This window comes from Dama dama, chromosome 9 (assembly GCF_033118175.1).
Source record: "Dama dama isolate Ldn47 chromosome 9, ASM3311817v1, whole genome shotgun sequence".
NCBI lineage: Eukaryota > Metazoa > Chordata > Mammalia > Artiodactyla > Cervidae > Dama > Dama dama.
The window spans coordinates 102,679,573-102,706,161 of record NC_083689.1 but is presented as its reverse complement, the minus strand read 5'-3'; the positions used below and the strand labels follow the sequence as shown (position 1 = coordinate 102,706,161).

The 26,589-nt window shown below is 41.7% G+C and overlaps 1 long non-coding RNA gene across 3 annotated transcripts in view; it reads right to left on the bottom strand.

Moving 5' to 3' along the window:
- Positions 1 to 26,589, bottom strand: part of LOC133061507 (uncharacterized) — a 161,029-nt gene that overhangs the window by 56,257 nt on the left and 78,183 nt on the right. For all 3 annotated transcript variants that reach the window (XR_009694004.1, XR_009694002.1, XR_009694003.1), the window contains exon 3: positions 20,573 to 20,757. This is a non-coding gene — a long non-coding RNA (uncharacterized LOC133061507). The remainder of the gene's footprint in view (positions 1 to 20,572; positions 20,758 to 26,589) is intronic.

The following is a 26,589-nucleotide window of genomic DNA, read 5'->3' as shown; positions in this document are numbered from 1 at the left end:
CACCTGGAGTAAAAGGCAAGTTTGGCCTTCAAGTACAGAATGAAGCAGGGAAAGGCTAATAGAGTTTTGCCAAGAGAACGCACTGGTCATAGCAAACACCTTCTTCCCACAATAAAAATGGACATCACCAGATGGTCAATACCGAAATCAGATTGATTATATTCTTTGCAGCCAAAGATGGAGAAGCTCTATACAGTCAACAAAAACAAGACTGGGAGTTGACTGGGGCCCAGATCATGAACTCCTTATTGCCATTTCAGACTTAAATTGAAGAATGTAGGGAAAACCACTAGACCATTCAGGTGTGACCTAAATCAAATCCCATACGATTATACAGTGGAAGTGAAAAATAGATTTAAGGGGTTAGATCTGATAGACAGAGTGCCTGATGAACTATGGATGGAGTTTGGTGACATTGTACAGGAGGCAGTGATCAAGACCATCCCCAAGAAAAAGAAATGCAAAAAGGCAAAGTGGTTGTCTGAGGAGGCCTTACAAGTAGCTGAGAAAAGAAGAGAAGAGAAGTGAAAAGCAAAGGAGAAAAAGAAAGATATACCCATTTGAATGCAGAGTTCCAAAGAATAGCAAGGAGAGATAAGAAAGCCTTCCTTGGTGATCAGTGCAAAGAAATTGAGGAAAACAATAGAATGGGAAAGACTAGAAATCTCTTCAAGAAAACTGGAGATACCAAGGGACCATTTCATGCAAAAATGGGCTCAATAAAGGACAGAAATGGTATGGACCCAACAGAAGTAGAAGATATTAAGAAGAGATGGCAAGAATAAACAGAAGAACTATACAGAAAAGATCTTGATGACCCAGATAACCACGATGGCGTTGTGATCACTCACCTAGAGCCAGACATCCTGGAATATGAAGTCAAGTAGGCCTCAGGAAGCATCACTATGAACAAAGTTAGTAAAGATGATGGAATTCCAATTGAGCTATTTCAAATCTTAAAGGATGATGCTGTGAAAGTGCTGCACTCAATATGCCAGCAAATTTGGAAAACTCAGCACTGGCCACAGGACTAGAGATCAGTTTTCATTCCAATCCCAAAGAAAAGCAATGCCAAAGAATGTTCCAAGTAGTTCCAAACTACTGCATAATTGCACTCATCTTACACACTAGCAAACTAATGGGCAAAATTCTCCAAGCCAGATTTCAACAGTACGTGAATCGTGACTTCCAGATGTTCAAGCTGGATTTAGAAAAGGCAGAGGAATCAGAGATCAAATTGCCAACATCCACTGGATCATTGAAAAAGCAAAGGAGCTCCAGAAAATTGTCTGCTTTATTGACTACACAAAAGTCTTTGACTGTGTGGATCACAACAAACTGGAAAATTCTGAAAGAGACCACCTGACCTGCCTCCTGAGAAACCTGCATGCAGGTCGAGAAGCAACAGTTAGAACAGGACATGGAACAACAGACTGGTGCCAAATTGGGAAAGGAGTACGTCAAGGCTGTATATTGTCACCCTGCCTATTTAACGTCTATGCAGAGTACATCATGCGAAATGCTGGGCTGGATGAAGCACAAGCTGGAATCAAGACCGCCGGGAGAAATATCAAGAACCTCAGCTATGCAGATGACACCACCCTTATGGCAGAAAGAGAAAAGGAACTAAAGAGCCTATTGATGAAAGTGAAAGAGCAGAGTGAAAAAGTTGGCTTAAAACTCAACATTCAGAAAACTAAGATCATGGCATCTGGTCCCATCACTTCATGGGAAATAGATGAGACAGACTTTATTTTTGAGGGCTCCAAAATCACTGCAGACAGTGACTGCAGCTATGAAATTATAAGACACTTGCTCCTTGGAAGAAACGCTATTACCAACCTAGACAGCATGTTAAAAAGCAGAGATATTACTTTGCTGACAAAGGTCCATCTAGTCAAAGCTATGGTTTTTCCAGTGATCATGCATGTGTGTGAGAGTTGGACTATAAACAAAGCTGAGCACCAAAGAATTGATGCTTTTGAACTGTGGTGTTGGAGAAGACTCTTGAGAGTCCCTTGGACTTGCAAGGAGATCCAACCAGTCCATCCTAAAGGAGATCAGTCCTGGGTGTTCACTGGAAGGACTGATGCTGAAGCTGAAACTCCAATACTTTGGCCACCTGATGCGAAGAGCTGACTCATTGGAAAAGTCCCTGATGCTGGGAAAGACTGAAGATGGGAAGAGAAGGGGACAATAGGGGAAAAGATGGTTGGATGGCATTACTGACTCCACGGACATGAGTTTGAGTAAACTCTGGGAGTTGGTGATGGACAGGGAAGCCTGGTGTGCTGTAGTCCATGGGGTCGCAAAGAGTCAGACACGACTGAGCCACTGAACCGAACTGAAATCATATAATGCGGGAATCAAACTTGACCCACTTATAGAGCTCTACTACTGTTTTGATTTAGCAAGAAAGCAATGAAGTGTTATGTTGTGAATGTGAGTTTGCAACAGGAACTCTCCTGGGTGAATGCCTTTGAACCACACCAAATCCTTTCTTTTGCTAAAATCCCCCCTCAGACTTTCCAACTGATTATACGTATTTGTCCTTTATGCTTCATCAGTTTCTCAACTTGTAGATAAAAATAAAATGTTTTGCTCAGTGAATCTGTTCAATTGTAGTCACTGTAATTATGGCTTTATTTTTAAATGATCCATGTGGCATTTTTTATGCTGTATAATAAATTAAAATTTTGTTTTGGGGAATTTCACTCTATTCTTTGTAGCAGCATAAGGTAACAGCTTTGCTCCACTTTCAAACAGACTTTTCACTCTATCTTCTCTCACCGTCCTCTGGAGTGTTAATTACATGTGAAATCTGATACTAATTGGATCAATAGTTACATACAGCTGTACTTATTTCAGAATTATGATATTTACTGTGAATTATTTAACTACAGATTTCCACAAAAATATACTAATGATGTTGTTTTCCATGTTTCCCCCTCCTTATTCTCATCAGAACATCTTCCTGAACTTTTGAAAGGAATTTGTGTGTGTCTATGTGTGCATGTGTGTGTTTATCATCTTTTTTTAAAATTTTTTTCTTAGTAATTCCTAAGACATGAGGTGACACAGACATTAAATTTTGTGACAGAGGTTCAATTGAACAAAATATCCCTTAAAATGCAGTAGCAAAAAAGGAGGTTCTCTTTCCACTATAGTCGTGAAAAGCGAAGTATGAAAAACTGGGTGTTTCTCTTTCTTCTATGACACCCATTTTTCTGTTCATAACAGTGATGTTTTTACATCAGGAACAGCTTACACCTGGTTCCAAATGCAGTAGTAGCTTAAAGTTGTATGCATCAGTTTCAGCTATAGAAATTTTAGGTGTTCACACATGCATTACCAGCAAGGTAAAATTTCCAAAATTTTACTAAGAATGTATAAACATGCCACGTCAACTCATTGTTCCATCATATCCTGCTACAAAGTCTAAATGCTTAAAAACCAACTAAATTAAATATGGCCACCTAACAAACCTGTATGGAATCTGTTTATTTGCTCATGCACATTTGTAAAAGAAGCAATGTCATGATCCAATATATAAATATTCAATTTATGAGGTAAAAAAAGTTGTAACCATAGCATCAACATATTTATTCAAAAGATAGAATTAGTTTTTAAGTGTCTGCAAATTTTTAGCCTCTGTGATGATTCATTTATCATGACCAAATGATAATATTCATTCATTCATTCATTCATTCACAATACGTGTTAGACCCTGGGGAACATTTACCTGGTATACGAAGTCTCCGGCCACATTGAAGAGCTGATCTTCTGCTGTAGCAGCCTAGCAGTAAGCTAGCAATAAAATAATTCAGTGAATTAAATAAGTATAAAAGGTGATGAATACAAGGGAAAAAATGACCAGCTTATTCTGAGAGAGAATAAAAATAGTGATGTTAGGCATGAAAGATCTTTCTGTGAAACTAAGACTCAGTGCTTGCTTTGGCAGCACACACATTAAACTGGGACCCAGAAGATGAGAAAGCCTCTTTGGAAACACTTGCAGGTCATGTAGTTCTGCTGGAGCAAGGGAAACAAGTGAACGATCCGAAAATGGACTGTTGATTAAAACAGTTTGCTGATCATGGAGTAGGAGCTCCAGGACACAAGTGGTGGCCAAGGGAGAGTGAGTTAGACCAGCCAAAGTACAGAGAGTTCGGAACAGAGACGAGGTCACAGTGTGGCCTGGGGGGGCTCAGGCTTCATGTCACCATGGAAATGAACTGGGAAGACAGGCATAATTAACTGCAATATATTCTTAATTAAAAGCAAGCGTTGTTCCAGCACTGCAGTCTCAAATATTTTGTTTAGTGGTATGGCATCCTACCACCAAAGAGCTGGCAAGAATGCACAGAAGAACTATACAAAAAAGAGCTTAATGACCCAGATAACCACGATGGTGTGATCACTCACCTAGAGACAGACATCCTGAGTGCGAAGTCAGGTGGGCCTTAGGAAACATCACTACGAACAAAGCTAGTGGAGGTGATGGAATTCCACTTGAGCTATTTCAAATCCTAAAAGATGATGCTGTGAAAGTGCTACACTCAATATGCCAGCAAATTTGGAAAACTCAGCAGTGGCCACAGGACTGGAGAAGGTCAGTTTACATTCCAATCCCATAGAAAGGCAATGCCAAAGAATGCTCAAACTATTGCACAATTGTACTCATCTCACACACTAGCAAAGTAATGCTCAGAATTCTCCAATTTAAGCTTCAACAGTACCAAGAACTTGCAAATGTTCAAGCTGGATTTAGAAAAGGCAGAGGAACGAGAGATGAAGTTGCCAACATCCACTAGGTCACAGAAAAAGCTAGAGAATTTCCAAAAACTATCTACTTCTGCTTCATTGACTATGCTAAAGCCTTTGACTGTGTGGGTCACAACAAACTGTGGAAAATTCTTAAAGAGATGGGAATACCAGACCACATTACCTGCCTCCTTGAAGGTCAAGAAGCAACAGCTAGAACCAGATATGGAACAATGGACTGGTTCCAAATTGGGAAAGGAGTACGTCAAGGCTGTCACCTTGCTTATTTAACTTATATGCAGAGTACATCATGAAAAATGCTGGACTGGATGAAGCACAACCTGGAATCAAGACTGCCAGAAGACATATCAAAGTAACCTCAGATATGCAAATGTCACCACCATGGCAGAAAGTGAAGAAGAACTAAACGGCCTCTTGATGAAAGTGAAAGAGGAGAGTGAAAAAACTGGCTTAAAACACAACATTCAAAAAACAAAGATCATGGCATCTGGTCCATCACTTCATGGCAAATAGATGGAGAAACAGTGGAAACAGTAACAGACTTTATTTACCTGGGCTTGAAAATCACTGCAGATGGTGACTGCAGTCATGAAATTAAAAGATGCTTGCTCCTTGGGAGGAAAGCTATGACCAACCTAGGCAGCATATTTAAAAGCAGAGACATTACTTTGCCAACAAAGGTCCATTTAATCCAAGCTATGGTTTTTCCAATACTCATGAATGGATGTGAGAGTTGGACCATAAAGAAAGCTGAGCACTGAAGAATTGATGCTTTTGAACTGTGGTGTTGGAAAAGACTCTTGAGAGTCCCTTGAACTGCAGGGAAATCAAACCAGTCAATCCTAAAGGCAATTCTGAATATTCATTGGAAGGACTGATGCTGAAGCTTAAGCTCCAATACTTTGGCCACCTGATGCAAAGATCCGACTCATTAGAAAAGACCCCGAAGCTGGGAAAGATTGAAGGCAGGAGGAGAAGGGGACGACAGAGGATGAGATGGTTGGAAAGCATCATAACTCAATGGACATGAGTTTGAGTAGTCTCTGGGAGTTGGTGATGGACAGGAAGGCCTGGCGTGCTGCAGTCCATGGAGTCGCAAAGAGTCAGACACGACTGAGTGACTGAACAACAACAAAAAAAATGGAATACTAAGCCAACTGACTAGTTAATAAAGCACCACTGCTTAAATTTTCAATGACAAAATTTTTTCATCATTATTTTCAACTAATTATAACAATTAAAAATAAAACATGATAAATTTGCATGACATTTTTTTGACATTACCTAGTACCTCTCGTTGGGCTGAACATTCAGTAAGAGTAGAACTGGGTACTAATGTATTTTGACTCCCTAGCACTCCTGGAGGCTTCCCTGGCGGCTCTGTGGTAAAGAATCCACATGCCAATGCAGGGGACATGGGTTTGTTCCCTGGGTTGGGAAGATTCCCTGGAGAAGGAAATGGTATTCCTGTCTGGAAAATCCCCGTGGGAGAGAAGCCTGGGGGACCACAGTCCGCAGAGTCGCAAAGAGGCAGACGTGACTAAGCGACTGAACAGTGACAACCACTCCTGGAACTTTTACCCCTGATAAACTCACCGTCAGACGATGGTTTTAGGATAACAAAGTATTGTGCGCTAAACCACTTTTTCTTTATGCAAAGCTGGTTATCGCAAAGTTGGCTCAGTTGATTGTTGCCAATGCTGATGGTTAGTAACTGAGTTAGATTTGCCCTCTTCCAAGTCCTCAAGTGATACTCCTAAAACAGCCAGTTTCACAAAAGATCATGCCTGTTGTTGTTGTTAAATTATCTGCCATTACAAAACAACTCAAAGCACAATTCCTATAATCACAGGTCAAACGTATCATACTCAAAAGACATTTAGTATTCTTTTGTCATGTGGTAAAATTTTTGTATCATACTGAAACACAGACATTAAAAAATGTGTGTGACTTGCTGAAATCATAAAGAACAACTATGATGAAAAAGAGAAATGAATACCCAGCCTTGACAGTAGAGAATAATGAGGCTTCAATTATGTTAAAAGTAGCCCTCTCATATATACGATCACTAACATGACCCAGAAAGAACTGCCTGGCCATTTACAGGCAAATGTGGGAGAACAGGAGGAGAAAGGATCACATTAACCAATTCATTTGAAGCTTCCATCTTCCTTAAAAAAATAAGAGTGAAAAGAATGAGTTTTTTTATCTTTACTGTCAAGACAAAGAAACAAAAGTCTGTTAGAAGCTGGAAAATCTAGGTGTCTGGAGGTTACCTAAGAATAACAGAATTCAAGACATGAGCTCCTATGAACATAGTAGTAGTCGTCTGAGAGGCAGAGATTTACTTAGAGAACCCAGTAACAGAGCAAGGAACTCCGGTAAACTGTAGAAAAGCTTTTTTAAAAGGGTGATCTCTAGAGAAATACATTAGGTTACCTTTTATTCTGAGAGCACAGTCATAACATAGTGAGTTCTTGATGTGTCTAAAGAGGATATAACCCCAAGGGCATTGTGACTTGGTCACCAGAAGCAATGGCCGTATTATTGCATATGACAAGGTATCCAAATGGTTCCCTCAAAACCCAAAGGCCAATGAATTTTGGAAACGTTCCATAATCATACCAAAACACTCTGAATTTGGAGTAGAATACACTCCCCTGGCCCCAAATGACAAGCTTGTTTTGCTTCCATAGGACATGATTGACAGGAAATATTGCAAGTTCAGGCTACAGAGGTACAAAATATAATAAGTAGTAAATGTGTAGTTCTAGAGAACAGTGACCTTCTGGTCCATGAAGGGATAGCAAAAGATTGTCAATCAATTTTTTGGTTGGGAAGAAAGTACAAATCCAGGCCCACTGCATCAAGGATCTAAAAGTCTCACCATTTCATTACAAGAGTAATAGAAAAGAAGTATTTTCCATGTTACACTTTTCGTGTCAAACTCCAGTCCAACTAAGAATGTCCTTGAAACAAATAAGGTCCCCAGGGCGGTGTGTACTAAGAAGTCTAGACTGCTGCTGCTGCTGCTAAGACGCTTCAGTCGTGTCCGACTCTGTACAACCCCATAGACGGCGGCCCACCAGGCTCCCCCGTCCCTGGGATTCTCCAGGCAAGAACACTGGAGTGGGTTGCCATTTTCCTTCTCCAATGCATGAAAGGAAAAAGTGAAAGTGAAGTCGCTCACTTGTGTCCAACTCTTAGCGACGCCATGAACTGCAGCCTACCAGGCTCCTCCGTCCATGTTATTTTCCAGGCAAGAGTACTGGAGTGGGGTGCCATTGCCTTCTCCGAGAAGTCTAGACTAACTCCACCAGTCACAAAGTTATCTTTAACTAGAACTTATCAGCCATATGTGGTTAAAGAAGCTGAAGATACTTAGGTCAGAACAGATGGCATGATGGTGTTACCAGCTCCATGCTAAATGTTCACACCACTGAAAGAAGTGATGTGAAAGGTATTAATTCCCCTTAAGGTGTCCCTGAGTTACAGTGATGCTAAGCAATGAGTGACAAAAGAAATAAGACCATCACATTCTGAACCAAAGTAAGCAGTTTTGTCTCTAGTCATACTAGCATTGTCCAGTAGGTAGCCTCTAGCTACATGTGGCTGGTAATGTGTTTTTAGTACAAAATATAAACTAGATTTATAAGACCTAGTACCCAAAAATGTACAATAATTCATTAATAACCTTTACATTTACTACATGTCAAAATTATAATCTATTAGAGATACTGGGTTAAATAAAATGTATTATTAAAACAATTTTACTTCTTTTTAATGTTTAATGTTACTAGAAAATTTTAAGTTATGTATGTGTCTCACAATATTTTTCTATTAGATAGCACTGAGTAACAGCTGCCATATGGTCCTGATTGAAAAAGATGAAACAGCCATGGAGACCGGAATTTCCTCTTCCAGGAAGTCTTGGCTGGAAACTGAGCCCTAGCACATAGTCTTTGTATCACTAAGAAGCTGATGGGGAAGGCTGTACTTTTCCAAGGTGACCAAGAAACTAGGAAATCTGTGAGTCTGAAAAAATTAAACTGCAGAGCTATGAAATAAACTATTCATGTTGGAAACTGTAAGGGTTTTTAAAAGAACAAGAGAAAAAGGGCTCAAAGAGTCGTGGGCATACACATCACTCACACAGATGTACTCAAGATAATCAGTGTGAGAACTGTGTGAATTCAGATATAGAAACCAAAGTGAGACACACTCCAGAGTGCATAGGTAATCTTGTTGTAGGCATGCTCCCACATAAACCACTCCCAACAGTGAGAATTTTGCTGTGAGACACTGAGGATTAGCTTGTCCTACATCTATGCTTATGCCCTTCTGGTATTCCTTCCTATAACAGAGAGACAGAAAGCAGAGAACCTTCCTAGACTCTATAACAGCTTAGCTTCTAGATGTGAGTTCGGTTGTATCTCAAATCATCGGAGAATAAGTTACTGATATGATGTGCCATCACACTCACAAAGCTGATGTTCATTTCCTAGTAACAAGGACATTCTGCTATACAGCCACGACACAATCATGACAAAAGTTAACACTAATATGTTACCACCAGCTAATCCTCAGGCCTCACTGGAGTCTCACTAATTATTTCAATAATGTCCTGTATAGGATCCACTTTAGAATCATGCACTGCATCTAGTTGTCACTGGTTTTTCACTAGTTTTCTTTATCCTCCTCCCATTTGGAATAGTTCCTTGACTTTCATGAAAGAGGCATTTTTGAGGTTTATAAGTCATTTATTTTGTGGCATTATCTTCAGTTTAGGTTACTCTGATATTTTTTTCACAATCAGATCAAAACAACACAGAAAAGAAGCTGTATGCTTCTCATTTCATCCTATCAAGTGGCAAGCAATCTATTCCCACCATTGCTACTAATTTCACTTTGATCATATGGCTGAGGTGGTATCTGCCAGGTCTCTCTACTGAAATCTTATTCTTTAACGCTCTGTACTTAAAAAGTGTTTCCCACGAACTTAATAAGCCATTTTCCACGGCTCAGTGGTAAAGAACCCACCTACCAATACAAGAGATGCAAGAGACATAGGTTCGATCCCAGGGTCAAGAAGATCCCCTGCAGAAGGAAATGGTGACCCACTGCAGTATTCTTGCCTGGAAAATCCCATGGATAGAGGAGCCTGGCAGGCTAGAGTCCCCAGGGTCACAAACAGTTGGAGACGACTGAGCAACTGAGCATGCACATAGGAAGTAGTGGAAAAGCATTTTAAACTATGTAAATAGTCCTTCTCTTATCAAAATTCTAATTTATTCACTTATCTCTTTATATCAGTATGGATTCATGGTTTCTGATTTTATGCAATAGGTTATAATCCATTATTCGCATTACTGATTTTGATGTTCAGATGGCCTCAGATCCAGTCAGTGCAAGTTCCATCAGCCTGCCTCTGAGTCAGGTTGTTAGTGTCCACATCGTCCTTAAATCACTTTTGTACTCTCTAACACAAAAAGATGCTCCAGATACATATGGGACTTTCCCTGCCCCAGCCTGGAATGAACCATTTCTCCAGGAAGCCCTGATTCCTCTTGGTTGAAAGTAGGAGTAATATCAGCAGTCAGCCACTTCAGGGAGTGCCTTGGTTCCAGAAAGCCACCTTGCCCAAGGTCACACTCTATCCCAAGGTCACACTCTATCCGGGCAGCCAGGCCCGGCGGGAATGAAAGTCTGGAAAACCCAACCTGCACCTGCAACCCAGATCTAGTCACTATCTGTGTTCACTGACATTGAGATGCTGCCTTCCCTGGGCCCTCTCGAGAGGGCAGAGGTATTGTGTGTGGGTGTGAACATGAACACATTTACAAGAGTAACTATTCACACATCTGCAATAGGCTTAAAAATGGCACCACAAAAGATATTCACACCCTAATTCTGCAAGCTGTGAGTGCTACCTCATAAGTTGCAAGGGGGGAATAAAAGAAGAAGGAGCGACTTCATTGTTCAGTCACACAGTCGTGTCTGACTCTTTGCCACCCCACAGACTTCAGCACTCCAGGCCTCCCTGTCCTTCACCAACTCCCAGAGCTTGCTCATGTCCATCAAGTCAGTGATGCCATCCAGCCATTTCATCCTCTGTCGTCCCCTTCTCCTCCTGCCTTCAACCTTTCCCAGCATCAGGATCTTTCCCAATGAGTCAGTTCTTCTCATCAGGTGGCCAAAGTATTAGAGAATCACTTCAGCATCAGCCCTTCCAATGAATATTCAGGGTTGATTTCCTTTAGAATGGACTGGTTTGATCTCCTTGCAGTCCAAGGACTCTCAAGAGTCTTCTCTAACACCACAGTTTGAAGGCATCAATTCTCCAGTGCTCACCCTTTTTTATTGTCCAACTCACATCTGTACACGACTACTGGAAAAACTATGACTTTGACTATATGCACCTTTGCAGGAAAAGTAACATCTCCACTTTTCAATATGCTGTCTAGGTTTGTCAAAGCTTTTCTTTCAAGAAGCAAGTGTCTTTTAATTTCATGGCTGCATTCATCGTCCATAGTGATTTTGGAGCCCAAGAAAATAAAGTCTGTCACTGTTTCCACTGTTTCCCCATCTATTTGATGTGAAGTGATGGAACCGAATGCCATGATCTTTGTGATTTTTTGAATGTTGAGCTTTAAGCCAACTTTTTCACTCTCCTCTTTCACTTTCATCAAGAAGCTTTTTAATTCCTCTTCACTTTCTGTCATGAGGGTGGTGTAATCTGCATATCTGAGGTTATTGATATTTCTCCCAGCAATCTTGATTCCAGCTTGTGCTTCCTCCAGCCCAGCATTTCTCATGATGCACTCTGCATATAAGTTAAATAAGCAGGGTGATAATATACAGCCTTGACGTACTCCTTTCCCAATTTAGAACCAGTCCATTGCTTCATGTCTGGTTCTAACTGTTGCTTCTTGACCTGCATACAGATTTCTCAGGAGCCAGGTAAAGTGGTCTGGTATTCCCATCTCTTTAAGAATTTTCCACAATTTGTCATGATCTATGCTGTCAAAGGCTTTAGTGTAGTCAATTAAGCAGAAGTAGATTTTTTTTCTGGAATTCTCTAGCTTTTTCTGTGATCCAGTAGATATTGGCAATTTGATCTCTGGTTCCTGTGCCTTTTCTAAATCTAAAGCCTTTGTTCAGTTCAATTCAGTTCAGTCGCTCAGTCGTGTCTGACTCTTTGCGACCCCATGAATCGCAGCATGCCAAGCCTCCCTGTCCATCACCAACTCCCGGAGTTTACTCAAACTCATGCCCATCGAGTGAGTGATGCCATCCAGCCATCTCATCCTCTGTCGTCCTTTTCTCCTCCTGCCCCCAATCTCTCCCAGCATCAGGGTCTTTTCCAATGAGTCAACTCTTTGCATGAGGTGGCCAAAGTACAGCCTTTGTAGATAGAATTAAATTAAAAACCTTGAGATGAGTAAGTTATCCTGGGTAACTGGGCTCAATGTAACCATATGGGTTCTTCTAAGAGACAGGCATGAGCATCAGAATCAGACAAGGACATACAATGATGGAAGCAAAGGCCGGTGTGATATAGGGCCACCATACAAGGAATGCTGGCAGCTTGTAGAATCTAGAAAAAGCAAGAAAATGGCTTCTCCCTTATAGTCTCCAGGAGGAATATTAACTCTGCCAAAATGTTGATTTCAACCCAGTAAAACTGATGTTGGATTTCTGGCCTCCAGAACTGTGAGAAAATTAATTTCTGGTGTTTTAAGCCACCAAGTTTTTGGTGATTTTTCAATAGTAGTCATAGAAAATTAACCCCAAATCCATCACAACATGGAAGCCTTCCTCACCAGCTCAGGCAACCATCCTCCTCCCCGCCCTGCACTTCATGATGTGGCACAGAGCCTCCCAGGAGAGTGACCGTCTCACCCTGCTCAGACGCGGGGACCTCAGCCACGCTGGGCCACGCTCTGTGCAGACGCTCTGCGTCTCACCGAGTTTCCCACGCCGCAGGCCCCGCCCCACACTGCCTTTCTGGGCTTCTGCCCTCCTCCCTGTCTTGCACCCGTATAAGCACTTCAATCTGCCCCTCCATGGGTATATCTTTTTCCCACTGTTGGCAATGAAGTAACTGTCTTCTCTCTTCCCACCATAGGAGTTCAGACTTCTACGCTCTGAGAAATTAAACCAGAGCATCTCCAGACTGGAGAATACCAGGCCTCTGGGGGATTAACAGGATCTCTTCGGCCTTTCTCCAAAAAGCCTGTCAAGAGAAATTACACTCAGTCAGGGCAGAGATTAGGGGAATCGTCTCTGGAGAAAGTGAAAGTGAAAGTCGCTCAGTCGTGTCCGACTCTTTGCGACCCCATGGACTATACAGTCCATGGAATTCTCCAGGCCAGAATACTGGAGCGGGTAGCCTTTCCCTTCTCCAGGGGATCTTCCCAACACAGGGATCGAACCCAGGTCTCTCACATTACAGGTGGATTCTTTGCCAGCTGAGCCTCAAGGGAAGCCCAAGAATACTGGAGTGGGTAGCCTATCCCTTCTCCAGCCAACCTTCCTGACCCAGGAATTGAACCCGCGTCTCTCAACATTCAGAAAACTAAGATCATGGCATCTGGTCCCATCACTTCATGGCAAATAGATGGGGAAACAGTGGGAACAAAGTCAGACTATTTTTGGGGCCTCCAAAATCACTGCAGATGGTGACTGCAGCCATGAAATTAAAAGACACTTACTCCTTGGAAGGAAAGTTATGACCAACCTAGATGGCATATTAAAAAGCAGAGACATTACTTTGCCAACAAAGGTCCGTCTAGACAAGGCTATGGTTTTTCCAGTAGTCATGTATGGATGTGAGAGTTAGACTGTGAAGAAGGCTGAGCACCGAAGAATTGATGCTTTTGAACTGTGGTGTTGGAGAAGACTCCTGAGAGTCCCTTGGACTGCAAGGAGATCCAACCAGTCCATCCTAAAGGAGATCAGTCCTGGGTGTTCATTGGAAGGACTGATGTTGAAGCTGAAACTCCAATACTTTGGCCACCTGATGCGAAGAGTTGACTCATTGGAAAAGACCCTGATGCTGGGAGGGACTCGGGGCAGGAGGAGAAGGGGACGACAGAGGATGAGATGGCTGGATGGCATCACCGACTCGATGGACATGGGTTTGGGTAAACTCCAGAAGTTGGTGATGGACAGGGAGGCCTGGCGTGCTGCAGTTCATGGGGTCACAAAATGTCAGACACAACTGAGCAACTGAACTGACTGAACTGACTCCTGCATTGCAGGCAGATTCTTTAGCAGCTGAGCACCCAGGAGAAAGTGAATAGCCTCAAAGAGGAGACCTACAGATATGTGTATTTGAAGGAACTCTCCCAACAAACAGACTATTCCACTGTTTATAAGTTGGCAAGTTCCACTCAGGCAAACAGGTTCTGATAAGGGTCTTCATATACAACACTTGATTTTTTGGACAGCAAAATATCATCAGATTATTCAGGAAAATCCAAAATGAAAGTTCTCTTAAAAAATCAAGACGACAAAAGAACTCAGAAAAAAAAAAAAAAAAAACAGTGCAGGAAATAGCAAAATAAAATTTAAAATGTATTCTCAGAAGGATAACAGGAAAAATAGAATTACATAAAAGACAAACAGACAACAAGAAAGAACTCTTAGAAATTAAAATAAAATTGACTCCGTTTTTAAACTCAGGAAAAATGGTAACTATGAAAAATTACAGATGAGTTAATTAAACTGATTGTGGTAATTATTTCTTAAAGGATGCATATACCAAATCAACATGTTGTGCACTTTAAATATATATAAGTTTGTCAATTATGCCTCAGTAAATGCTGGAGAAAACATTTTAAATAAATTCAGTAGAAGGGTTGAAAGTTAAGACTGAGGCTTTTTTTTCCCTTCACAAAATAGGACAAAAAGACAAAGGAAATAAAAACTTAGAAAAAAATAAGGAAAAAGAGTACCATTCTAGCCTATATAACATCCAACTAATAGGAATTATAGAAAGAAAAATATGGAAAATTATCAAAGCCATAATACAAAATTCATCAGAGATGAATGGCATAAATCTCAATAATGGCATAAACCTCAATATATAAAAGCAAAAAATGCTCACATCAAGACTCATCATAGTGCAATTTCTAAGCACCAGGGTAAGTAGAAGACCCTAAAAGCTTCCAGAAAAATCTAGGTCACATAAAAAGGGGCGTGCATGCATGCATGTTCAGTCATGTCTGACTGTTTGCCACTCCATGGACTGTTGCCCACCAGGCTTCTTTTGTCCATGGAATTTTCCAGGCAAGAATATTGGAATGGGTTGCCATTTCCTACTCCAACAAAGGGATTGGATTAGAATATAATCAAATTTCTCTATCATCTAGAATTCTGTATTCAATTACTCTGTTAGTCAAATGAGAGGGTGGTATAACAACGTTTTCAGATCAGAATGGCTCAAAAATCTATTTCCTATGAAAACTTTTGAATCACTCAGGTGAGGCAGGTTACAAGCAATATCAAAATCTGAATCATAATACAGCAAAGGTTTCTTGTGTACTTGGAATTTATGTGAGCACAGGAGATTATCTGGGATTCCCAGGTGGCGCTAGGGGTAAAGAACCCACCTGCCAATGCAGGAGACATAAGAAACATGGTTTCCATCCCTGGGTTGGGAAGATCCCCTGGAGGAGGGCATGGCAACCCACTCCAGTATTCTTGCCTGGAGAACCCCCATGGACAGAGGAGCCTGGCGGGCTACTGTCCATAGGCTTGCCAAGAGTCAGACATGACTGAAGTGACTGAGCACGCACACATACACAGAGGACTCTCCAGGTCAAGCATCCCACACGGCAACTTGGCAATCCAGGCTTAGCCTTGGTCTCATGACCACCTCTATTCGGCCCGGTATCTTCTTTCACACGTAAAGAGTATGCTTTTGGCTGAACTGGTGTGTGTCACTTCCGCTCACAGACCACTGGCCAGAACTAGATAATGACTTAAATAATGCAAGGAGACAGTGAAGTGGCTCTCTCGCCTTTGTCCAGGAAGGTCTTAGAGAAGTACTATAAGTGTCTGATTTTTTTAAGAGCCACTGTTGAATGTGCTCAGCCCAAGCAAGGAATTATTCAAGAAAAGGAAAAATATGAGATCCAGAAAATAAGGATTCCACGTCATTAGGTCTGGAAAGCAAACAGTCCAAATTAAAGCAGGAGAATTCAGGACTCTGGGAAAGAAGTCATGAAAGGAGGGGAACAAATGGAATTGATGGACTATCTTGCATGTGTGAGGATTTATAAAAAATGATCATAGTCATCTATAATAGAGTATATTAGAAAAGTTCTTAGAAAACAATGGAAATAAAAACATGAGTTAATTAGGGAAAATTAAAATTATATAAGAAATAAAATGTAATTATATTCACTACTTGGCTTAGCAATAACATAATTTAACAAAATAATGCAAACATTACTTTGAAACAATTATTATTATTATTTACTTATTTATTTTAATTGGAGGCTAATTACTTTACAACATTGTGGTGGTTTTTGCCATAAATCGACAGGAATCAGTCACGGTGCACAAGTGTCCCCTCATCCTGAGCCCCCTCCTGGGTTTTCCCAGAGCACAGGCCTTGGGTGCCCTGCTTCATGCGTCAAACTTGCGCTGGTCATCTGTCTCACATATGGTAGCATACATGGTCGGAGAAGGCAATGGCAACCCACTCCAGTGTTCTTGCCTGGAGAATCCCAGGGACGGGGGAGCCTGGTGGGCTGCCATCTGTGGGGTCACACAGAGTCGGACACAACTGAAGTGACTTAGCAGCAGCAGTATACACGGTGGTGGTGGTTTAGTCGCTCAGTCGTGTCCGACTCTTGTGACCCCGTGGACTGCAGCCTGCCAGGCTTCTGTCCATGGGCTTCTCCAGGCAAGAATACTGGAGTGGGTTGCCATACCCCTTCTCCAGGGGATCTTCCTGACTCAGGAATCAAACCTGGGTCTCCTGCATTGCAGGCAGATGACTTATTGACTGAGCTATGCGGGAGCCTGGTAATATACATGTCTCAATGCTAGTCTCTCAAATCATCCCAGCCTCACCTTCTCCCACAGAGTCCAAAAGTCTGTTCTTTACATGTGTTTCTTTTGCTGCCTTGCATGTAGGATGGTCATTACTGTCTTTCTAAATTCCATATATATGCGTTAATGAAACAAAAATTATTACATAACTATACTGGAGTGAGAATGAAAAGAAAGAGGGTGTAAGAGATAATTAAATGCTCATCAGCCCGAATCAAGAAGTCAATACTTAATGTCCAAAGTTGGCATCTCAAGGACTAAACACAGCATATGTATTATACAACCACACACATTGCCCCCACTGTCTCCTTTCTGAAGGTGCTGTCTATACCCTGGGCTGATCCACCACCCCACCTCCATCACTTTTGCCAAGCTCCCCAGCTGGCCCGAGTGAAGGTGAAGTCTAGAACTTGGACGGCCCACACGAGCCCTCTCCCCATACTGAGCCTGTCCATGCGATGCAATGCACCACCACAGGGAGTGGGATAAGCTTCTAGGAGGCCACCCCCCGATGGCATGACTCTGAACCACGGAAGAGTTAGCTCCCCACAGGGAGTGGGATAAGCTTCCAGGAGGCCACCCCCAGATGGCATGACTCTGAACCACGGAAGAGTTAGCTCCCCACAGGGTGTGGGATAAGCTTCCAGGAGGCCACCCCCAGATGGCATGACTCTGAACCACGGAAGAGTTAGCTCCCCACAGGGTGTGGGATAAGCTTCCAGGAGGCCACCCCCCGATGGCATGACTCTGAACCACGGAAGAGTTAGCTCCTCACAGGGTGTGGGATAAGCTTCCAGGAGGCCACCCCCAGATGGCATGACTCTGAACCACGGAAGAGTTAGCTCCCCACAGGGTGTGGGATAAGCTTCCAGGAGGCCACCCCCAGATGGCATGACTCTGAACCACGGAAGAGTTAGCTCCCCACAGGGTGTGGGATAAGCTTCCAGGAGGCCACCCCCAGATGGCATGACTCTGAACCACGGAAGAGTTAGCTCCCCACAGGGTGTGGGATAAGCTTCCAGGAGGCCACCCCCAGATGGCATGATTCTGAACCACGGAAGAGTTAGCTCCCCACAGGGAGTGGGATAAGCTTCTAGGAGGCCACCCCCCGATGGCATGACTCTGAACCACGGAAGAGTTAGCTCCCCACAGGGTGTGGGATAAGCTTCCAGGAGGCCACCCCCAGATGGCATGACTCTGAACCACGGAAGAGTTAGCTCCCCACAGGGAGTGGGATAAGCTTCCAGGAGGCCACCCCCAGATGGCATGATTCTGAACCACGGAAGAGTTAGCTCCCCACAGGGTGTGGGATAAGCTTCCAGGAGGCCACCCCCAGATGGCATGACTCTGAACCACGGAAGAGTTAGCTCCCCACAGGGTGTGGGATAAGCTTCTAGGAAGCCACCCCCGGATGGCATGACTCTGAACCACGGAAGAGTTAGCTCCCCACAAGTGAGCTCTGACTGAAGAGAAAAAGTAGATCCGAGCAAGCCAAGCAGAGGAACTTCTGTCCAAGAAGTATTTGTAGGCAGGGCCACTTATCACATTCCATGGGGACAAAACCACATGCCGCGTTGACATGCTTGCTAAGTATCCATCATGTAATGTATTACGTGCCACTGCTTTGTAGCTTTCCTTGCCTCACCTCCCTCTTTTCTTACCTTCATCTACTTGGGCTTATACCATCTGAATAAAGTATCAAAACATTAATCCCTGAGTTTAATCTGTTTTTAGAGAATCTAGGCCAAGACAACATATTATTTTTAAATATAGAGATGTGTACTGTTGCTGGGGAATATGATTATATGATTATAGTATAGCAAGAATGAGATTATTAACTTATTTTATATATTGTCTGATATTACTAACTTTAAAAGCTATCTCCATATATTACTTTTATAAATAAAAATTAATTTAGGAAGAAAATGTGTGATGATTACCATCACATTCATTTAAAATTGTTTGCAAAAGTTTATATTGCTTTTGTAAGTTTTCCCCATAGACCAAAGAAACAAGCTAACAATTATTTTAGTAGTATAATAATGTTGTAACTTAAATCTTTGTAGTCATACACATATTATAGATTTTTCTAAAAAAAAAAAAAACCCTTTTATGAAAAACGAAGGAAGATGTCACCTTAAGATCAATACTTTCTTGTATCCTGCTTAAAGTGCTATATTCTTGAAATGACAGCAAGTGCTTTATGGCAGAGTAGCAATAAGTCAATCTATACTCATCTTAATGAATTATAGAGGAAAGAGAAGCAGCTAAAAAAAGAAACCATTTTATTTTTACATTGACTGTCTTTTGAAAAATGAAACTGAGGGTAGAATTAATGATTTAATTAAACCACTTAATGTTTTATTAAAGTCAATACGGCCTGGTGTTTCTGTGCAACCATCAGCTTATCAATAAAACCTCATATTTGTTTTTGCCAAAGAATTCATAATTTTCATTAGAGGTGCCTGTATTATAGAGCCTCTAACTGTTTTTGGGAAATCATATATACCTTTATCTTATAAAACCTTTCCATTAGGGGATCACAAAATCCTACTGGAAAAAAAAATAGGTCAGGTTCTGAAGGCAGGATTTATTCAGCCTGGTTTACTACTCACCATGAGGAGCTTTATTTCTGCTCTATTCAGCAGAGTATCTGTTCAGCTCTTACAGCAAAGGAGGGACTCAAGGTCACCAGAGCAAAACCCACCTGAGGCTGGTGTACTCAGCAAGAAGGACTGAAGCACCAGAGAGAGTTTTCTCAATAGAACCTGTTCGTCCTCCCCATTGCTTTGGAGTATGTCTTTATTTATCTCTAACTCCCCCATTTCTATATCCAACATAAATTACTGATGGTAAATAGCCAGTTAAGGAGAGAGGAAAATAGGTAAGAAGAGGCCTCTAGGATTATTTACAAATGCGAACCCATCTATTTCATCTGAAGCATTGAGATCAGATGGGAACAATTCTGGCAGAGAGAAAGGGAGTGGAAATGCAAAGCCAAAGAATAAACTGTGACACAACATTTATGCATTCCCTGCCACCCCGTTACCTTATAGGACTTCCCTTACACATCTTCACTTATAAGACCTAGGATGGTGTGAGACTATAGATCAATGAGACAGGGGCCTCATCCCCATGCCTATGCCATCTTATTAGTATTTTTCCTTTGGTCTGTGTACTGCTAGAGGGCAACTTTGCAGACAAAAAGATGCCTTTTAACTAGAAGAGAATAGCTGTCCCTGAAATGCTGACTTCTGTGTTCACAGATCAAAGCCTCTGTGGGTGGGTCATGTTCCCACACTCTCTTAGGACAAGCATCTTCTCAGGCCCCTCTTTTAACAGAGAACACAGACCCACAAAAGAATCGTTTTCACCACATTTGTCATAAATGCTTCAGGCCCTCCCAATGCCACAGACTCATTTTCCCCACACTTTAGCCTCGTGGATCTTTAGGACACGGTTCAAAATAAAAATTTGAACTTCACAAGCTTCACATTATTTGTTTCACAAGATATTGACCAACTGGCATGATTGACTCTATAAAGTAATTGATTTGCTATGTAATATAAATATATGTGTGTGTGTGTGTAATATAATATATATGTAATATAATATATGTATGTAACATATATATATAGGACTGTACCACAATACTCTTTGTTTATTTTCTTGCCCGCTTCATCTTCTCGTCCACCATTGTCCCTTGTGTGTCTCCACTCACCTTCAATCATCTGCCTCGAGTGTTTCCATCTTCTTATTCTTGTTCTGATTGCTGCTGCTGCTGCGTTTAGGCACTGAGTTGTGTTCGAATCTTTGTGACCCCCTGGACTGTGGCCTGCCAGGCTTGTCCTGATTATGGAATATGAAATAGGAATTCTTTCTCTCACTCTTTTCTTCTCCTGGTTGCTGTAAGGAGTATGTGGTAGGAAAACAGAAGACTGGTGTTAATATTGGCATTTTAATACACTGAATGTGATATGGTGACCTTCAGTAAATGCTTTATTTCCCTAAAACATACAAAAATTAACACATGTATTCCTACTATCCATTTCCAAAATTATTAACTTTTAATACTGAGTTAATTGCTCTAATATGGCTTCTGTGTGGATAATTTAAAATAAAGCTGCACAAGCAATTTATGCTTGCTTTCTTTAGGGAATGAAGGGGTAAAGGGAAGCTGGGAGGGGAAGGAGGAACTAAAGTGCTCTTTGACAACGAGCAAACTCCTTTCTCATTTCTCCTCCTTATTCTCTGCCCCACAGGGAGCTCGCCCACACCAGGCAACCAGTAGCACCACATACATAATTTAAATTTTTTTTCATGCTTATATATGTATCCAGAAATAACACACTATGCATATCTTCTGTCACTTGCTTTTTCACTCAGCATTAAGTTTTTGAGCTCCATCCCTGATGATTTATATAGATCTAGGGCACTGTCATTTATAGCTTTGTCAAAAGTCCCCTCACTACTTGCTAAGGAAGTAGTGTCATTTGCTAAGTATATAGAGATATGCTCAGCCTCTGCCCACATCAAGCCCTCTCATAAGTATATTCACCATCACTGAAAAGTGGAAGCCACTTTGGCAAATTCATAGAAAGACAAATTTACAGTAAAGTCCAGATTTAAAACCAAAATGAAAACTTTCTGCTGGAAAGTTTAAATAATTTTATACTCAAAAAAAAAAAAAAAAAAGCATTTCTCCAGCTGGCTAAATTAAGGCACTACTAAAGTTCAAACCAAGAATATTCCTTGGCTTTGAATCTATTGCCTTTTCTTATGGCTGGAAATCAGATACATTTTTTTTTTCCCTTAAAGCTCTTGCCAATGTATACTTTCCTCTAAAAGAGTTAAATAAATGTCAAAAGGCAAGCCAGCTCCCTTAATAATATTTCCTTTACTCAGATGATCTATTTTGGTTGAAGTTTTGCATATAGAGATGCATTCGCTCTTCTTGACACATTTCCAGAAAATATGCAAATTCTTCTAAAGTCTTTTGCTCTACTGATGTTCAATATGTAACATTCCTTCCCTTCACTGCCCTGAAGGCTTAACTGTCTCTTTATTTTGATGCTCTCAGAGAAGAGAAGATGCTTTTGAGAAGTTCTTCCTTTTCATTCGTTGGTCTTGTCCTACTAGTGACTGCTTTAGGAACTGTTCTCAGTATATACCTGGTTTTTTCATTTACTTCGCTTCTTCAAACTCTCTTTCTAGACCCCACTGGTCCTTATCCTTTAGAATTTTGATAAAAGTGCCCAAGAAAGGCACACATATGCACAGCGACTCCAACATTGTGCACACATGTATCAGAAGGATGGGGGCTCTTTAGATACCCACCTAGACCCCAGCCTTTGCCAATCAACCCTTGCCTATCTGCTGCTGTGTCTGAGACCTCTTACCTGGCACAGGTAACACTGCCTCTTCTCTCTTAACTCCTACTTCCCCAGGCTCTCGTGTTCTCAATCACAGAAAAACCATTCCTGCTCATAAACGCACACAAGGTTGCTTGACGGTATCATTTTAGGAACCATCAGACCTGTCCTGTGTGCCCGAATGGAAATTAGTGCTGCCTTCAGTGATCAGTAGGATAAAAAGTGGCATTTGTTGATGAGGAACAGCAGCACAGTGAATGAAAACAGAGTAAGTGCACCAGCTGTGGAAAAGCACACCATCTCTATACAGTCAGACACTGGTTGACCCACTGCACCCCAGATGTTTTCTGCCCTTCTGCTATATTCACTCTCTACTCCAAAATATTTTTTCCATTCCTGCCACAATATGAACTTGAATGACCTAAAGGTTAAGGTGTAGAGGTGTTCAAAGAGGAATTGCTGGTCATGTAAGCTGCCAAAAACCAGCTCACTCCAGATACTCTGGAGAATTCAAAACTGAAAACAAAGAAACATGCGCTCTTGGCTCTGGGACATCACTTCTTCTGTGTATTTTTTCCAGTTTTGCCAGGAATTCATTGTGAAAGCTGGAGACAACTGAGGTAATACCCAGACAGATACACCTTAAGCCCATCAGTGACTCATCTTTGTTTCTACCATATGTACAAGAGGAATACAAAAATAGTGGTTGCTTAATTATCTCCTTGTGTTATTCTTCGGGCTTCCCTGGTGGCTCAGACAGCATCTGCCTGCAATGCGGGAGACCCGGGTTCAATCGCTAGGTCGGAAAGATTCCCTGGAGAAGGAAATGGCAGCCCACTCCAGTATTCTCATCTGGAAAATTCCACGGACAGAGGAGCTACAGTCCATGGGGTTGCAAAGAGTCAGACACAACTGAGTGACTTCACTTTCACTTTCTTTTGCTATTCTTCTGTAAAATTCGTATTTAATCTGATTTCCCTGCAACATGCTTCTGAAGGAAATACCCCAGTCACCAACTGACTCATACTGAGAGAACCTATTTTGACATCTGCCTAACTAAAACACACTGTAGAAGATGTGTATTTCACCTAGAATTCTAAATGTATTCTTTCACAAAGGTATGTAACTTAGAACTTAAAAATTTACTTTGGATGATTTGCACTTACCATCCCATCCTATCTGGGTAGGTAATAGCCCTATTTTGTTGCTTGTCACAGACAGTTTCTAGAATAACTGTTTTTCGTATCAAAAATGGAAACAGATGTACGTTGTAGAGTCCTGCTCCGTGTAATCCTGCCTCTGTGTCAGAGAGTAAGTTGTGGTAAGTCTCCGCTGGTCCCAATTATGCAGCTTCACACTAGGGTGAGAACACTGAACCCAATCTGCTCATCACCTTTCAAACACAATATCTCACGCAACCCACTACCCTGTCCTATGTCCCATAAATCTGCCATCAAATCTGATCAGATATTCCTTAACTCTTTAACTGAAGTCCCCATCTTTCTTGTTCTTATTATCATTGCCCTCATCTCCATCACTATGATTTTATTTTCTGTTAGATTAGAATCTTCCTTCACTGTCTCCCTGGCCCTATCCACACTCTACCTGACTGCTGAGAAAGAAAGCGAAAGTTGCTCAGTTGTGTCCAATTCTTTGCGACCCCATGAACTATAGTCCTCCAGGTTCCTCTACCCATGGGGTTTATCAGGCAAGAATACTGGAGTGGGTTGCCATTTCCTCCTCCAGGGGATCTTCTCAACTCAGGAATCAAACTCACGTGTCTTGTGTCTCCTGCCTTGGCAGGCAGATTCTTTACCATCTGACTGAAAGATCTTCCTAAAATGCCCCTTTTATCATGCCAGCACCCATTCCTGAAACCTCTGCTCCTCAGAAGTGTAGGCAATACAATGTCTCCCAAGGCTGTTGCATGTCAGATGTCCCTGACATGTCATGTTATATGACAAAAGATACTCTGCACCCACTATGGTAAATAGTGGAGTAGGCTATTGGTCAACTATGCTCTCTTCAACAGAATATCTTAGAGGGAAATCTACGTGGCACACCTCCATGGCCTCTACAGCCTTGGACAAATGTTCCCAGATACACTTTACACTTTGCTAAGGAGTCAACCATGGTAGGCCCGATTTAATCATGTGAGCTCTTGAAAACAGAACATTCTTAGGCTGGAAGCTGAAGAAATGCAACAGAAGGGAAAGTCAGAGAGATTCAAAACATGAAGACTCAACTCATCATTGCTGGTTCAAAGCTGAAAGGAAAGATAACAAGGACTGTAAGTGGCCTGAAGGAGATAAGAGAGGAGTCCAGCTAACAGCCAGCAAGGATGCCCACGAGAAACTGAATTCTGCCAACAATGTGAATTGCTGGGGAACAGATTCTCCCCCAAGGTGTCTGACTAATAGCCCAGCACATCCAACACCTTGACTTCAGCTCTGGGAGATCCAGAGCAGAGGAACCAGATTTCTGACCCACAGAACCATGATATAGAACATGTGTACTGTTTAAGGCCACTCAGTATAGGATCATTCATTATGACAGCAAGAGAAAAATATTGCACCAGATAATCAATCCAAACTCTTCTACTCCAAGAGTCATCAAAGTCTAGGCCTCCTTGACTAAGCCCAACTGATTGCCTTCTGCTCACAAACACTTGTTTTGATTTCCCCAAGGTCAGGATAAGCTTTGCACACAGAGCTTTTATTTTTTGGAGTAGAGAAATACCTGAACAGTATGAATTCAGAGAGTGCCTGGTAGATGCAGAACCACGCTGTCGCGGCCTCCCTCAAGGGAGGACTTTCTGTCCGGCTGCAGTGTACGGTCAGCAGCAGCCCCAGCCACCACTTCTCTGAGGGTTCACTTGAGCTGCAGGCAGCCATCTGCTTCAAGGCCACACTCTTCCCAAGGAAGTTTGTATCTGTGACTAAGTGGAGAAGTGGGGATAGAGGAGAGTGAAAGTCGCTCAGTCGTGTCCAACTCGTTGCGACATGATGGACTATACAGTCCATGGAATTCACTGGAGTGGGTAGACTTTCCCTTCTCCAGGGGATCTTCCCTACCCAGGGATCGAACCCAGGTCTCCCACATTACAGGTGGATTCTTTACCAGCTGAACCACCAGGGAAGCCTGGGAATGGAGAGGCTCAGGCCCAACAGGGGCCACTCTAAGACATTCTTCATGAGCCTGGCTGAGGCTCTTTCTGGCCCACATAGTGGTTTGACTTTTTCCTGTGCCCAAACCTGCTCCCCACTTTCTTCACAGATTCATTCCTAATAAACAATTCAAACCCCACACTCCATCTCAGCATCTTCTGTGACAGAATGATGAGTACGAATAAGAAAATAAGACAGGTTAAAAAGACAGTGTCTGGGATAACAACCCAGAGGAATAAGGTAGCATAAAATAATCATGCTACAAAGACTCAGAAAAGTGATACCAAAAAAAAAAAAAAAAAGAAAGAAAAGCTTCTACAAATTATGCCTAAGCTTATGTGAAAGTAAGAGATACCCCAGATTGCAAGAAACAAAAGCTAAACCGAAAATCAGAATAATAAAAGTGTAAGCTGACATGGAATGGGATATGGGAAATAACTGTACCTGGAAATAGAACTTGATGGCTAGAAGCTTTTTTTAATATACACATAGCTGATTTGCAATATTGTCTTAGCTTCAGCTGTACTGAACAGTGATTTTTTTCCTCAAGTATATTCCATTATAGGTTATTACGAGAAATTGGGTATAATTCCCAGTGCTATACAGTAAATCCATGGGACATTAAAAAAAATAATGCAGATGAATCTATGTACAAAACAGGAACAGACATAAAGACCTAGAAAACAAACTTCTTACCAAAGGAAAGTTGGTGGGGGGGGACAAATTAGGAGTATGTGATTAACAGATACAAACCACTCAACAGAAGCTTTGGTTGCAATTCACACAGTGGGAGGAAAGCAGAGTTCAGGTCCATGTGAAACAGAAATTGGAGCGGAGACTCTGCATAATCATAGGACACTGAAAGAGCTGCACCCTCTGTAGAAGAAGGACCGAAAAGCCTCAACCTACCTGCCAATGAAAATTCTCTCTGCCATGAGTAGGAAAAAGAAATATCCCCCTGTGTGAGTGGGAGGCAGACAGAAGAGATTATAAGTATAAACAAAATAATGCAAGGGATAAAAAGGTATAGAAACAACAGGAAAAGAGTAAGACACTAAAAATAAAAAAGGAAAACTAGATAAATTGAGAAAAAAAAAAAAAGAACCCCTAGTAGTGAAAAGTTTTATAAGTTGAAAGTAAAAATTCAATGATTAGATTAAACAGAAGATCAAAAAGAACTGAAGAGAGAATTAGCAAAG